General features: G+C 41.7%; 1 protein-coding gene across 5 annotated transcripts in view; it reads right to left on the bottom strand.

Annotated features, from left to right (window-relative positions):
• The window catches only part of LOC106568094 (roundabout homolog 1), a 262,979-nt gene extending 249,655 nt beyond the window's left edge, over positions 1–13,324 (bottom strand). For all 5 annotated transcript variants that reach the window (XM_014138120.2, XM_014138123.2, XM_045692352.1 and 2 more), the window contains exon 1: positions 13,054–13,324. The gene's annotated coding sequence lies outside the window, so the exon portion shown is untranslated. The remainder of the gene's footprint in view (positions 1–13,053) is intronic.
• Between the last annotated feature and the right edge of the window lie 4,157 nt (positions 13,325–17,481).

Here is a 17,481-nt window from a genome sequence, read left to right as displayed (position 1 = left end):
GGCCCTAATGGCCTGTGGAGGCAGTCCCTCTCTGGCAAACCTGTTCTGCCCTTAACTCTCATCTCCTATGTGTGTCGCCTGGCCCACGGGGTGGGTCATGCGCCAAGGGGGAGGTGGTAAGACTAATATCTGACACCTGGTTTTGTCCAAATTTCATTGAAATTTGCAAAACAAACGTGTATAGATGTACCACATACATTCAATACAACATTGGCAAGGGTACCCCCCTGAAACCAGGGAAATTTCCAGCGCCGGCCGACTTGTTTCATAGACATGGCTGAATGAAAGGAAAGAAAGAGATACTACCTGGTAATAATTGACCGCTTTACCAGGTGGGTTGAAGCATTTCCAACCGTGCACTGTGATGCCAAAACAGTAGCGAAACTTCTGGTAAGGGATATCATCCCTAGATTTGGTATTCTGGAAGTTCTTTCCACAGACAATGACACCCATTTCACAGGAGATGTGGTTGCACAGGTGGCTGCCCAAATGGGGATAGATCAGAAGTTTGTTTGTATCAACCACCCACAAAGTAATGGGATTACTGAGAGGGCTAACCAAACCATAAAAGGGGGGCTTGCCAAAGCATGCCACTCCACAGGGAAGTCATGGGTAGAGTGTTTCCCCTTAGTCTTGATGAAAATACGCAATAGTATGAACCGCGGAACAGGGCTTAGCCCACATGAGCTCTTAACTGGCCGTCCAATGAATGTTCCTTTACACAGACCAATGACTCCAAAACTAACTGACCTGAATGCACTGGATGATGATTTGAGTAAATATATGAAGGAAATAAACCACGCTGTAACAGTGAGGGAAAAAAGTATTTGATCCCCTGCTGATTTTGTACGTTTGCCCACTGACAAAGAAATGATCAGTCTATAATTTAAATGGTAGGGTTATTCGAACAGTGAGAGACAGAATAACAACAAAAAAATCCAGAAAAATGCATGTCAAAAATGTTATAAATTGATTTGCATTTTAATGAGGGAAATAAGTATTTGACCCCTCTGCAAAACATGACTTAGTACTTGGTGGCCAAACCCTTGATGGCAATCACAGAGGTCAGACGTTTCTTGTAGTTGGCCACCAGGTTTGCACACATCTCAGGAGGGATTTTGTCACACTCCTCTTTGCAGATCTTCTCCAAGTCATTAAGGTTTTGAGGCTGACGTTTGGCAACTCGAACCTTCAGCTCCCTCCACAGCTTTTCTATGGGATTAAGGTCTGGAGACTGGCTAGGCCACTCCAGGACCTTAATGTGCTTCTTCTTGAGCCACTCCTTTGTTGCCTTGGCCGTGTGTTTTGGGTCATTGTCATGCTGGAATACCCATCCACGACCCATTTTCAATGCCCTGGCTGAGGGAAGGAGGTTCTCACCCAAGATTTGACGGTACATGGCCCTGTCCATCATCCCTTTTATGCGGTGAAGTTGTCCTGTCCCCTTAGCAGAAAAACACCCCCAAAGCATAATGTTTCCACCTCCATATTTGACGGTGGGGATGGTGTTCTTGGGGTCATAGGCAGCATTCCTCCTCCTCCAAACACGGCGAGTTGAGTTGATGCCAAAGAGCTCCATTTTGGTCTCATCTGACCACAACACTTTCACCTAGTTGTCCTCTGAATCATTCAGATGTTCATTGGCAAACTTCAGACGGGCATGTATATGTGCTTTCTTGAGCAGGGGGACCTTGCGGCGCTGCAGGATTTCAGTCCTTCGCGACATAGTGTGTTACCAATTGTTTTCTTGGTGACTATGGTCCCAGCTGCCTTGAGATCATTGACAAGATTCTCCCCGTGTAGTTCTGGGCTGATTCCTCACCGTTCTCATGATCATTGCAACTCCACGAGGTGAGATCTTGCATGGAGCCCCAGGCCGAGGGAGATTGACAGTTCTTTTTTGTTTCTTCCATTTGCAAATAATCGCACCAACTGTTGTTACCTTCTCACCAAGCTGCTTGGTGATAGTCTTGTAGCCCATTCCAGCCTTGTGTAGGTCTACAATCTTGTCCCTGACATCCTTGGAGAGCTCTTTGGTCTTGGCCATGGTGGAGAGTTTGGAATCTGATTGATTCATTGCTTCTGTGGACAGGTGTCTTTTATACAGGTAACAAGTGGAGATTAGGAGCACTCCCTTTAAGAGTGTGCTCCTAATCTCAGCTCATTACCTGTATAAAAGACACCTGGGAGCCAGAAATCTTTCTGATTGAGAGGGGGTCAAATACTTATTTCCCTCATTAAAATGCAAATCAATTTATAACATTTTTGACATGCGTTTATCTGGATTTTTTGTTGTTGTTATTCTGTCTCTCACTGTTCAAATAAACCTACCATTAAAATTATAGACTGGTCATTTCTTTGTCAGTGGGCAAATGTACAAAATCAGCAGGGGATCAAATACTTTTTTCCCTCACTGTAGGTCTTTGTATTCCCAGTACAGGAAAGCCCAGGAAGTTCCCGAGCAGGACGACCCAGACAGCCTACCTGTTGACATTGGAGAATGGATCAAGCTGAAGGTCCACAAGAGAAAATGAAACCACCCCAGACGGATGGGCCCATAGCAGGTCATCGCAGTAACACCCACAGTAGTGAAGGTCCAGGAGCGCCAGGGGTGGCACCACCTATCGCACTGCCAGAAGAGGTCCCAACCATCATAACAGATAAGGGTGCACACCCAGACCCATATTATTATCCTCAATCTTTTGAGGATTGCTTGCAGTTGAATGCACCATTTGATGAAGAATCTTTCTTATAATCGCATAGTTTAAGGTCACATTTTTTGAGGCCTTGTGGGACTTATGAGACGTGTGTTAAACCTGTTTTGAGTGTTGTGCCCTGCAGATGCCTTTAAAAGGGGGGAACCGCTTAAGTTCACACTTTTCCTGTTGGGTCCCACCGTGGCTGGCTGAGGTTCTGAGAAGACGACTGGTTTTCTGAGAATACAAAGCCACTGTAGGCCTGATGGAATTCACACCTGTCAGAAGATGCTTAAAGACTCACATGCCGTGTGGTGGCTAATTTCTTCATTACCAAATGAGGAGAGTTACAAACACACCAGTCTGAGTTAAACTACATCTTTAATACTTAAGATAATTTTGCAAAAGCATCTTTGACTTTCAACGATTCTCCATTTCTAATGACCCGTTAAGAGTGTTAACACAATGGCTACTGAGATATTTTATACCCAAGAATCCACCCCTTCAACATAAATTGACGAACCACAGATACATAGAATGGGTCACAAGATTAAGTTTTGTATGAAAAGATATCTATAAAACACAGTAGACAGCAACTGCTATCTCAACATTGTTCATTATATAGACCGGTGTCTGGTCTCCCTAGAACCGTCCCTCCCTGGTACAGTATAGAACAGAACCATTAGCTCATGTCCTCTGGAATGCTTTTTAGGCGGTCTTATCAAAATACACCATAAATCTCCTCTGTCAGTGCTATATCATTGAGGCCCATCCTCAGTAAGACACCTCTTGTTCCCACTCCTGGACAAGCTCACTGAGGGGAGTGACCTGCGCACAGACATTGTGGAGACAAATAATTGGTTCCCCATTAATCACGCCATCCCTTCACATGGTTTAACCTGTTAGGGCTAGGGGGCAGTATTGACACGGCTGGATAAAAAACGTACCCGATTTAATCTGGTTACTACTCCTGCCCAGTAACTAGAATATGCATATAATTATTGGCTTTGGATAGAAAACACCCTAAAGTTTCTAAAACTGTTTGAATGGTGTCTGTGAATATAACAGAACTCAAATGGCAGGTCAAAACCTGAGAAGATTCTGTACAGGAAGTACCCTGTCTGACCATTTCTTGAACTTCTTTGCCATCTCTATCAATTACATATGATCTCTGCTATAACGTGACACTTCCTACGGCTCACATGGTCTCTCAGAAGGCGGCAAAAAGCTGAATCGTGGCTTTGCAGGCTCTGGCTGAAACAAAGTAGCGCGTTTGGGTAGTGGCTGGTTACAGTACTGTGAGACTCAGGCTCGTGCCCGCGTCGACGGAAAGCTTTCTTTTCCTTTGTCTGTTTACCTAAAAGGATATTCCCGGTCGGAATATTATCGCTTTTTTACGAGAAAAATGGCATAAAAATGGATTTTAAACAGCGGTTGACATGCTTCGAAGTACGGTAATGGAATATTTAGATTTTTTTTGTCACGAATTGCGCCATGCTCGTAACCCTGATTTACCATTTCGGATAGTTTCTGGAACGCACAAACAAAACGCCGCTATTCGGATATAACGATGGATTATTTGGGACCAAACCAACATTTGTTATTGAAGTAGCAGTCCTGGGAGTGCATTCTGACGAAGACAACAAAAGGTAATCAAACTTTTGTAATAGTAAATCTGATTTTGGTGAAGGCTAAACTTGCCGGGTGTCTAAATAACTAGCCCGTGATGGCTGGGCTATGTACTTAGAATATTGCAAAATGTGCTTTCACCAAAAAGCTATTTTAAAATCGGACATATCGAGTGCATAGAGGAGTTCTGTATCTATAATTCTTAAAATAATTGTTATGCTTTTTGTGAACGTTTATCGTGAGTAATTTAGTAAATTGTTAGTAAATTCCCCGAAAGTTTGCGGGGGGTATGCTAGTTCTAAACGTCACATGCCAATGTAAAAAGCTGGTTTTTGATATAAATATGAACTTGATTGAACAAAACATGCATGTATTGTATAACATAATGTCCTAGGGTTGTCATCTGATGAAGATCATCAAAGGTTAGTGCTGCATTTAGCTGTGGTTTGGGTTTTTGTGACATTATATGCTAGCTTGAAAAATGGGTGTCTGATTATTTCTGGCTGGGTACTCTGCTGACATAATCTAATGTTTTGCTTTCGTTGTAAAGCCTTTTTGAAATCGGACAGTGTGGTTAGATTAACGAGAGTCTTGTCTTTAAATAGCTGTAAAATAGTCATATGTTTGAGAAATTGAAGTAATAGCATTTCTAAGGTATTTGAAAATCGCGCCACTGGATTAGACTGGCTGTTGCGTAGGTGGGACGAATTCCTCCCGCCTAGCCCAGAGAGGTTAAGAATAGGTAAAGACACATTCACATATGAAGACAATATTTCATTCTGTCCTCCTCTCTTGCTGATATTCTGCATAGCAACAGAGTAATGTAAAAAACAAGTCTGACCTCTCCCCTCTCTGGGCCCCAAGTGACTGAGCCCCAGCTAAGGGAAACGTGCAACTGAAAGAAACCAGGGTCCAAAGGACACTTTCTAATGACAAGTATCTCACATAAGCATATTATACTAATTAAACATCTTAATTATCTATGTTACCCAACTAATTCTGATTCATCCACCACAGCCGTGAAATGTCACCCTGTATCTTTGGTGTAGTGTCGGGTTTCGGTCGAGCATGCTTTTGAGCTATATAAGTTGCAGGATGTCTTAGACCCCTTGCAGAACCTGGGGAGAGCTATCATATACTGGACTCTGTACCAACTTCTGCCTACAATTGTATTACTAAAGGATAATTATTAATACTGAAACAAAGAGTCTGTGTTTCCTTTCTACTACCAATATATACGTTTGATAATTATATAGACCTGATCAACTGTTGAAGAAATTGACCAACCCTATCATTGACGGAAGATGGTACTGTAACTCTGTTCCTCAACCAGGTCAGCTAAGACAATGACATTTCCTCCACATGCATCTCACGCATCTCAGAGCCATACATTGGTGTGTGATGACTGATCAGCAGGTGCCAGGGAGCTGAAGGAGAGTGTAAGTTCAGGAAGTGTCTGCCACTGGCTATTTCCTCCTGAAGATTTGGAGACCAAATCAGTGGGCCCAGCAGGAAGTCTCCTGGGACACTGAACAGTACTATTGAATCCCACCCTCAGAGCAGAGAAGGAGGACACACACACACATGTTTGTTTTACTATCCTTGTGGGGACTAAACAATTGATTCCCATTCAAAATCCTATTTTCCCTAACCTTAACCCCAAACCACTAACCCTAGCCCTAATTGTAACCCTAACCCTAAAACTAACCCTAAGGTAAAAAATGTCCTTGTGGGGACCAGCGAAATGTCCCAGAATTTTCCTTGTTTTACTATCCTTGTGAGGGCATCTGGTCCACACAAGGAGAGTAAAACCAAAAACACACACACACGGTAGTAGTGAGGGAAAATGCACACACAGCAAGAACAGACATCAAATCAAATCTTCCCATGAATAACTACCCACCTAGATGTAATGATAGTGGCCTGGCCTGGTGTGTTGTGTGGGTGCCTGTTCTTTAACTTTCCACTGAAAGGTCCCTGAGGGAGGATATCCTTCACAGGAGGTCACACAGTTAACAAGGGCCGTAAGGAGCATGGCCTCTATCACTAATCTGACTGTGTAAAGCTAGTGTGAAACCTCCCTAGAGCAGAGAGACTGACCTGGGATGAAAGTCCCCTCTGACCTTGTGTGGCCCTTTGCCATCCGTAAGGGGAAGATAGATGAAGCCTAGTACATATGGCTGAACCTGGAAACTCAAACTAGGATGAATCGATCTCTACCTGTGGCAGACCTCATCATACGTATGAAGAGTAGACTTTAGATATACCTGTGAAACACCGAATATCCAGACTGTGGAAGACCTAATCGCAGACTGTGGCCTTTTCTCATTTGGAAAAAAGTTTGTCCTCCACCCTCTCTCCTCTGTCGTCCATGACCCGGAAACCGATAAGTGGTCGAGGAGATGTTGTAAAGCGTCTGTGTGCAGCTGGTGAGATGAGTCAGGCGCAGGACAGCAGATATGAGTAATGAAAGCAATTTTACTCAATAATATCACAATACACGTTGTATAAATACAAGGCCACAAATACGGACTGCAATATAATAAACAATTACTCACAAACAAACAAGGGGGAACAGAGGGTTAAATAATGAACAAGTCATTGGGGAATTGAAACCAGATGTGTAAGACAAAGACAAAACAAATGGAAAATGAAAAGTGGATCGGCGATAGCTAGAAGGCGTCGACGTCGACCGAACAAGGAGAGGGACCAACTTCGGCGGAAGTCGTGACAGATGTCAATTCGTTAGGTGAACGGAACAGTGTTCACCCCTCTTCGATAGCCACCTTTCATCAAGGAAAGTAATGTGTATCCTACCTGAGTCTTTTTTGGAAGAGTTCTAAAATCTGCCACACCCCTTTTGAAATCAGCTTTTGTATTGTCGGAGGAGAAAAGCATGCACACATTTAAAAACAATATGCTACTTATCGTTTTATCTATAAAATGTCTTGCACAACTAACTTAATTTGTTTTTATCAGTTTAAACATTTATTTTGGGATTCACCACTGTAAACGTAATTTGCTTAATGACGGGCGAGTGGAGAAGGAGAGTCTAATTTCATGGAAGTGCATTTTCGTTCACGTTCTCTCTCCTCGATCAGATTTGACCTTTTTCAAAAGGAGGCAAGAGAGGACGAAGAAGAGAGGACGCAGGAGTTGAGCAAATCCAATGGAGAAAAGGCCATTGTCAGAGAGGAATAGGCCTGTCTGTGGGGAGACAGACCGGGAGATGGATGCAGTCGCGCTCCACAGCCAGTCAGCCATTCTTATGACACTGCATTACAGGGGCTAGTAGAGCGAGACAGAAAGTATTAAAACTATCAGAGAGGTAGAGGGATACTGGGGGCCTGTCAGTGAGTATGATAGACAGTCATAAGGCTGAGTAGGGTAGGCTTAGTGAGAAGGTCTGTTGTCAGGGGTTACAGATGATGATCTGTCTGACTGGACTGCAGGATGCTGACCTCTTGCCTGTGGATAGATGCTGGAACATAACACAACACATCAACACACCAACACAGCATGTTAGTAACACACACAGGTTTTAACACAGTTCTCACTCATCAGCCATACACATCTCCATCTCAATTGACCAAAAATGAATGAATAACCATCTATTAATGATTCCTGGTATGACTAAGGACATATGTGCAGTTGAAGTCGGAGGTTTACATACACCTATGTTGGAGTCATTAAATCTCGTTTTTCAACCGCTCCACAAATTTCTTGTTAACAAACTATAGTTTTGGCAAGTCAGTTACGACATCTACTTTGTGCATGACACAAGACATTTTTCCAACAATTGGTTACAGACAGATTATTTCACTTATAATTCACTGTCTCACAATTCCAGTGGGTCAGAAGTTTACATACACTCAGTTGACTGTGCCTTTAAACAGCTTGGAAAATTCCAGAAAATGAATCATTTGAGTCAATTGGAGGCATACCTGTGGCTGTATTTCAAAGTCTACCTTCAAACTCAGTGCCTCTGCTTGACATCATGGGAAAATCGAAAGAAATCAGCCAAGGCCTCAGAAAAAAAATTGTAGACCTTCACAAGTCTGGTTCATCCTTGGGAGCAATTTCCAAATGCCGGTTAATTTGTACAAACAAGAGTACGCAAGTATAAACACCATGGGATGACGCAGCCATCATACCGCTTAGGAAGGAGGAGTTCTGTCTCCTAGAGATGAACGTACTTTGGTGCAAAAAGTGAAAATCAATCCCAGAACAGCAAAGGACCTTGTGAAGATGCTGGAGGAAACAGGTACAAAAGTATCTATATCCACAAGTAAAACGAGTCCTATATTGGCATAACCTGAAAGGCCGTTCAGCAAGGAAGAAGCTACTGCTCCAAAACCGCCATAAAAAAAGCCAGACTCCGGTTTGCAACTGCACATGGGGACAAAGATTGTACTTTTTGGAGAAATGTCCTCTGGTCTGATGAAACAAAAATAGAACTGTTTGACCATAATGACCATCGTTATGTTTGGAGGGAAAAGGGGGAGGAAGAAGAACCGAAGAGCCGAAGAACAGCATCCCAACCGTGAAGCACAGGGGGTGGCAGCATCATGTTGTGGGGGTGCTTTGCTGCAGGAGGGACTAATGCACTTCAAAATATAGATGGCATCATGAGGCAGGAAAATTATGTAGATATTTTGAAGCAACATCTCAAGACATCAGTCAGGAAGTTAAAGCTTAGTTGCAAATGGATCTTCCAAATGGGCAATGACCCCAAGCATACTTCCAAAGTTGTGGCAAAATGGCTTAAGGACAACAAAGTCAAGGTATTGGAGTGGCCATCACAAAGCCCTTACCTCAATCCTATAGAAAATGTGTGGGTAGAACTGAAAAAGCGTGTGCGAGCAAGGAGGCCTACAAACCTGACCCAGTTACACCTGCTCTGTCAGGAGGAATGGGCCAAAATTCACCAAACTTATTGTGGGAAGCTTATGGAAGGTTACCCGAAACGTTTGACCCAAGTTAAACAATTTAAAGGCAATGCTACCAAATACTAATTGAGTGTATGTAAACTTCTGATGAAAGAAATAAAAGCTTAAATAAATCATTCTCTCTACTATTATTCTGACATTTCACATTCTTAAAATAAAGTGGTGATCCTAACTGACCTAAGACAGGGAATTTTTACTAGGATTACATTTCAGGAATTGTGAAAAACTGAGTTTAATTGTATTTGGCTAAGGTGTATGTAAACTTCCAACTTCAACTGCATGTAAACATTTTTACAAATCATAATAATAATTGCACACATTGCCTGAGATTCTGTTTTCTATTTGTCAGCGCAGCCAACGCCAGCAGTGCAGAGTGTCTCTCTGCTGTAAAATGAAAGGAGGGGAAGGTTTGGAGAAACAACCACTTAAATGGAAATTCAATAAAAAGGCACTCAATCAACAAACGGAAAAATAAAATGTGCAGCTGTCGTTATTCCACATTAAGGGGAGAACAACTTGCAAAGTAGCCACACATTACAACAATGGCCTGGACAATGATGAGGTGGCATCTTGGCAATGGAGGTGCGCTGATATCGATTCCCCCTGGGCAACCCGGGAGCAGAAGCCATGAATTATAACTCACTTCTTATAGCAATTGAGGAGGACAAAGTCCATACATTGGATATGGGTCATTACCCAAAACATCCATCTCCTAGAACATGTGTACCAGCTGAGTGGTGAGAAGCACAGAAGAGCACCCAGTAAATAGAGCCTATTGATTGAAAGGCCAGAAAGGTTGATAATTAAAATTGTCCCAACCATCGTTCATTCCCTTTCTATCTTTTTGTCTTTCTTTACTATCTTTGTGTTGTTTCTCTCTCTGTGTCCATCATCCTTCATTCTTTCTTTCACCCTGTGTGCCTGTCTTATTGTTGGCCCTACTTCAAACATCTTTCCTTTTTTCTTTCTCTCAGCTTTTTTCTTTATCTTTGTCTCACTCTATTTTACTTCCTTTCTTTCCTCTTCTTTGTCTTCCCTTTGAACAAAGTAATGCAGACAATCATCAGCACATACAGAGAGACAATCATAGAAACAGTCTGAGTCTGTGTCAGCTCTTCTTTAATTACAGCAGACAGTCCCCCACCGAGAACCATTTGCACACATTTGTCTTGATACTGAATATTGACATCTGACGAGCTCTCAGCCTCACAAAGGCTTGTTTTCCAAGGCAAACTCACTTTGCCCCCACAGTGAAGCATAAAAATGCCTTCCAAAATAACTACTCATGAATATTAATCTATCTCGTCTTTTCCAAGGCTGAGATACTGCATTACCAGACTGAATAAGCAAGTAGCCTCTCTGCCTCTCCACACCTTTATAATGTGAAAGACATTTTGCTTCTGAAAAGTGAGAAATGCAATAATGGTGGAGTGACGTGGTGTAGCAACAGTCCCTTAGAGAGAAAGAGATGGGAGACACAGAGAAGACACATCTCTCCAGGGAAATATAGACGCTTTGCTTGGAATACGCTGGAGGGATCAGGAGAGAAACACACACACTCAGAAATATACACACTTTATCCTCTCCCAGGCTTGAATTACAAAGACATTACACCAACACAAAATAGTGTAAAAATATGAATCTGGAAAATAAGTGCACATTACTCTAAATATTACTTTTTCTTTCATAGTTTTACCCTTTTTAGTTTCTCTGTCTGTCAGTCTGTCAATTGTCAGACTGTCTGTCTGTCATTTCTCAACCTCCTTATTCTTGATTTGGGGCTTTTGCACACCAGTCCAACTGATAGGCCAGTGGCTGTCCATCTCTGAGACAGACAGGAACAAACAACATGTATCCTTTGCAGTGAAATGAGCATGAGGTGAAAACCCCTCCCAGACATGTCAGTCAGTCAATAGTGGAATGAAATGACCAGTCCCTGCCCTAGTCAACTCCCTTTCTGTAATCATTACACAGCTATAAACACATTGTATTATGTCTCCATCAATAATGCATAAGGATATTTTATTGAAATTCAATGCCGTTACACATTCACATGACTGGACATGCCTTGTGTAAGTCTGTGATTTGGATGTGTGATGTCGGCCATGACAGGCAACAGGAGGAGGTAGAAGGGTAACAGTCAACACAAGTACTTCCCTCTTCCTCCCCTGTAGTTTCCCATGATACAGCACATTTAATAATAAAAAGTCTATAGTCTCTCAAAGAAATAGAAAATTAAAGTATAAACTGTGTGATTGACTTTATTAATGGCTGAAAGCTGGTATCATAGTGGGGAATGTGTAATAGGACGTGGGCATACTATGCTATATTGGTAGAGGAAATCAAATAAAGGCCTATACCCAAAGGAGGAACCAAGAGGTGATATGTTTTGAGTAAGTTAATTCCATTTGCTTCATTTTTATTGAATAAAACTGACAGAGTGAATAACCAGACAAATACCAATTTGTTTGTGTGTGTGTGTGTGTGTGTGTGTGTGTGTGTGTGTGTGTGTGTGTGTGTGTGTGTGTGTGTGTGTGTGTGTGTGTGTGTGTGTGTGTGTGTGTGTGTGTGTGTGTGTGTGTGTGTGTGTTCCATGTGAGGGGTAAGGGCAGGCCCTCAAACGGATAATACAAGAAACTCTGTAATCACAGATAATTAAACTCCCCAAGATAAAGGGACAAGCAAGCAATGTTAATGAAGGAGGAGGAGAAGTTCAAGAGACATTAGCTTTCCTTTTAATCCCTCTATCAAGCACCACTGGTGTGATACATGTAGGCTACACTTCACTGATATTGTAGCCATAGTTTCCATGCTATTATGTGCAAAGGTTGACAATAAATTGACCCACCGGAATAAAAGACAAAGAGATTATGACAATCCTTAGAATACAATTTTAACTACTATTACATGTACTCTCTGCATCACCCTTGATGCCACCACCACCCAGTCTAAAAATTGCCATTCTAACTTTCAGCACCACAATGAATGGACAGCTCTTGTCGTGATGTGCTGCATCTGCGGAACAACTTTCTATCGCTAACGTATGCAGGCCTCCAGTGTGCAATACAGAACACAAGAGAAACTACAGACTGGCATAGTTTCAATTCTATTATATTCAACAATTGGTACAGGCCCTAACGTGGCTTCATTTACCCATGACCATAGGTGAGAAACTATGGGTGGGCACTGGGCTAATTAGTGTTTAATATCATATCTTAAAAATAAAATAAAATGATAATGACTGTTCTCCAGAGGTCTATCAACACTGTCCTCCCATGGGGATTACCTAACAAATGCAGGGTATAGATTGCACATCCATGCAACGTAAATTACTAATTAATAAACTCCCATAAAAAAAGTATTATTATTATTAACCTAAACGAGTAAAAATAGACAACGAAAATATGACCGGCTTTCTTCAAGCATCTTGTTTCATTGACGGGAAGTGTAACCTATAGGTGCAAAATGTGTGCGTCATCAATATATTTAAGTACAAATGTAGCCTAGATTCACACATTTAGGCTACCGTTACCCCCCCCCCCCAACACTCTCTCTCTCACACACACGCACACACACACACACAAACACACACACACTACTCAGATTAAAGTTAATCAACAGGTTGAGTCATTTTCTTTCACAATTCATAGGCTACAAATGTGTCTTCACTACTACACCATTAGACGAAGCAGATTTGAACTTTTCATACCGCGCCATATCACGTTGTCACAATTAACCTCTGCTGCTTGTCCAAGTGGTTGAATAACTCAATAACTCACCTTCTTTTCGGTCGTTCTTCGGCTGTTTAGTTGTTCACTGTTTGTTTGATCTACAACTGGTCCATACTTTTTGTAAAACGTTTGCAAATGTCCCTTTTGCCGGTTAAATGCCCTTGCGTTGCGTTGGCACCGAAACGAGAGGAAATGGTGAAATAAAGAGAAATCGCGTTCAGATGTGAGATAAATCAACGAGAATGCGGCCAAACCCGAGAGGGTCCCCTGGAGTAAATGCCTAATCCCGCTCTACCTGTGAATACAGAGCCGCTATCAAATGGACTATACGCGTGCTGTGAGAGGCAGCGCATACAAATCACCGCGCGCACCTTTCCTGCCGATTTCCTCAGGGTCCTAAGGCTACGATAAGGCAATTTGTTATCACTTACTTGATTGACGCACAGCTATAATACTGCGAATATTGAATGACTTATTATTACACTGCATGGCTGGGCATATTTCTGCTTATATATATCATGATAATAGTTATCTATCCTCCTTTTCTATCACGAGTTATGATTTCATGGGTCAGATTGTTCATTGAAAATAATACCTGATTCCCTGCTCCATTTTGGACAATATGCTTACTCACCCATTTGTAAAATTGTAATATTTTTCTCTTAAATGGTCCAGTAATGAAAATCTATTTCCATGTCAACCTGGGCATTCCTGTATAAACTAGTATCTTTGAAGGCTGAGTTTTTAATCTGATGAGGGTATATACAGGAATGCCATAATTAATTTCTAAATGACACATAATCATAAGATGATTTATGCCTGTCAATATTGAATATGATTTGATGTAACTTATCACATTAAATCATGACCACACCAAATGAATGTCAGATATTATTATTATATTATTGTAGCCTTATGATGATTATTAGGATTATTATTAGGATTATTAGAAGGGTGGATTTGATAGTAAAATAGGTAGACAATGAAGTAGAAAGTGCTGAATGTGTTGGGGGGAGTAAAAACAATTGAAGCAATAATACTAGATAACAACAACAGGAAATACTGGTTATAGTGGTGATCCGTTTACTTTTCAGTTTAGTCCTGAACAGTAAAAATGCAAAAGAGTTTATCATCACTTGTTACCCTGCTCAAAGTGGAAATTCAGAATTAACATCAAATCCAAATATGAAGAAAGGAGAGAAAGAGAAAGAGAGGGCATTGAGAGAGATAGACAGAGAGAAAAACTGAGGAAGAGAAAGAATGAGAGAGAGACTTTTAAAAGGTAAGAGGGACATTGAGTCCTCCCTCATTCTCGATCCATCAAATTCATTTTATCTACACTGGTTCATTTCAAACTCATTTCATTCTCTCAGTGGGAGGGAAAGACTGGAGAGAGACATGGAGGATAAAGTAGAGTTCTTCTGAAGTTGAAGAATATGACAGAATTCTAAGTAGCTAACTTTATTTTCTCACCTGTGGTGATTCAGCATGATCACCACATGCTAATCACAGCGTGGGCAATATATACTGCTGCAAATACAGCCATTATGCTGAAGATCCAGGCCCTATACTTACACAACAACCCCATCCAAGTCCCTGTCGGCTGCCACCACCTAGTGAACAGACCACAGACATCTTGCCTGACAGAGGAGACAATTCAATCTGTAATCACTGAAGCCTGGGGAGATTCAGGTATCTAGTTCTGCATCAGTCACACAACCAATGAGTCCCAGTGGAGGGAGGAAACATCATCCACACTGGGCCCAGGGAGAGAATCGTGTAGAGTGTTGTTCCACCATGGGATACCACCCCTAAGGCTCCATTTACACTCCGCTGGGCCAACAGCTCACCCTGCGAGGCTCCTACACCCCACAGCACAGTACAGCACAATACATACCTGCAGTCAAACAGTGAAACCAGCCTAGTGTAACATGGCGGGGGGAAAAGAGGGGTGCTTGTCTTGTCAATTTCCATCGCCGTCAGCAGCAGCAAAGTTCTCTCCGCCCCACTAGCTCCAGTCATCAACCCCCCTCCCGGCTTTGCCAACACAGAGACTTATAATTAGATGACTATTTGTGACAGCCCTGCTGAACACACGGCCACCTGTAGACATATATTGGACTATGATTGTTTGACAATATGGACAAAAATCCAGCAACTGACACATTGTGGCACTCAATCCCCTGATGTTCTACCACACCTAACCGACTGGAAAGTATTCCATTCAGTCATTTAATGGTTGAAAATGATCTTGATTAGCTATCTGCTAGCTATCTAAAAGCCAAGCTCAAACACAAACTGGTAAGAGTAGTTGATTGAAGATATCCTCATAGATTTGTTCACAGTAACAGTAGCCAATACATTTATCAGCCAATATAATCTCTTCTATCTAAAATAACAGAAGAAAGTGCATTTGGTCCACCACATCATGGACACAGTGGTATTAACCCATTATGCTTGTCACAGCAGAAGAGGCCAGACCCCCAGCATTCTGCAGAGGTCTCAGTATTGGTATGTGTTTAGTTGGTCAGATTGATCAGTCAGCAGACAGAGCTGTGGGTTCATTACTGGCATCAGACCGAGCGTGAAAAACACAACGATCCCTGTCTCCCCTCTTAATAGCTTCTGTTACCGCAGGTTCATTCTGCAGCAGAGCCAAGCCATGTCCTGGAATATTAAAATTAACACTCACTGTAGATGCCTGAGCCTCAGACATACTGAGAGGTATTACAAACAAGTACTGGAACAAGTATGGCTCTACTCCAAATGTACATTTAGAGATAATGTAATGGAGTCAAGCCAGAGTATAAAAGGTTAATTGGTTACTTTCTGAGTGAAATGGCTAATGTACATTTCATAAAATGGTTGTTCTTGAAATGATATAAATGAAAGGCACTTTCTCTCACATACTCCTCATTTCACAGTTTCTCAATGTTCTCATAGAGAAATCAGGTCAAGGAGAGGTAGGAGCTTCATAATGATACAACGTGGGAACTGGGAAGTAGGTAGTGTTTCAAGGACATAGACCTCTGCCTCTGTAGTCTGTACACACGAGGAGAGAAAGTCTCAGATGAAGACAGAGGGAGGAAGAAGGAGAGGGAGAGAGAAAACTAAGAGAGAGGATGGGAGAGCAAAGAGCTAGATAGAGGGAGAGAGCCCCCTGAGGTCGCTGGTTCAAGCCTGGTCCCAGAGGTATACGTAGCCATTGGTCCTTCAGAGAATGGAGCCAGTTAGTGTTAACCTTTTACTGTAGAGAGCTAAATCAGGGTCACACAGAGTGATTCTTGATAGTCTTAAACAAATCTACTTTGAAACAAAAGTATACTCTTCACACACATTGTTATGGGCTTTAAAGAAGACACCTGTACCATGTCAGATATAGAGTAGACATTTATTACATTTGAAGTTTGCATCCCAATATTATACTTTATATACATAACAGAAGACTGAAATATAACAAAACTGTTTGACATAGAAACACCAGATTTTCGTAAGAAATTATGAAAAATATTAATAACATTCCACCCATGAAGCAAGCCAAAGAGGGCGCTTTTGGTCATTGACTGCAGGAAAGGGCAACACTGATACTCAATTAGCCAGAACACCATGGGAGCCCTTTCCTCTCCAAGGAGTCTGTCTGTTTAATTACCCAGGCACACACAGTATTGCAGCCATGCCGCCATGTTGCTATGGGCCACAGATATAGTTCTGGGTTGGATGGAGATACATCCTCAACCTCACATGGTAAGGGCTGGGTGTGAGGTCACTCTAGTGAGGGTCTTACTCTACTTATCACATTCACTAAGTCACTCAGACACTGGAAAACCGCAGAGTCCATGCAAAGAACAGTCTGCAAATGGCGGAGTATGTAATCTCTCTTACTCCTGTGATGTATGCCAGCCTAGCAGCATATAGTCAAAGGGAATAGTGAATTCATTGCTGTTAGGGTCAATATAGAATAAGAGGTAGCCAGAAGCAGTGAATGAAATTACGTCTCATTATGTCTCATGATTAGAGAACCGGAGAAAAACGTGTGATGTAAGTTGAAAAATATACAGTATCAGTCAAAAGTTTGGACACACCAACTCATTCAAGGGTTTTCCTTTATTTTGACTATTTTCTACACTGTAGAATAATAGTGAATACATCACAACTATGAAAAAACACATATGGAATCATGTAGTAAGCAAAAAAGTGTTACAAAAAAAAAATATATATATATATATTTTATATTGTAGATTCTTCAAAGTAGCCACCCTTTGCCTTGATAACAGCTTTGCATACTCTTGACATTCTCTCAACCAGCTTCAAGAGGTAGTCACCTGGAATGCATTTCAATTAACAGGTGTGCCTTCTTAAAAGTTAATTTGTGGAATTTCTTTCCTTCTAAATACATTTGAGACAATCAGTTGTATTGTGACAAGGTATACAGAAAGAACAGCTCAAATATGCAAAGAGAAACGATAGTCCCTCATT

This window comes from Salmo salar, chromosome ssa13 (assembly GCF_905237065.1).
Source record: "Salmo salar chromosome ssa13, Ssal_v3.1, whole genome shotgun sequence".
NCBI classification, from domain to species: domain Eukaryota; kingdom Metazoa; phylum Chordata; class Actinopteri; order Salmoniformes; family Salmonidae; genus Salmo; species Salmo salar.
The sequence above is the reverse complement of the archived record's forward strand: the minus strand, read 5'-3'. Positions and strand labels throughout refer to the sequence as shown.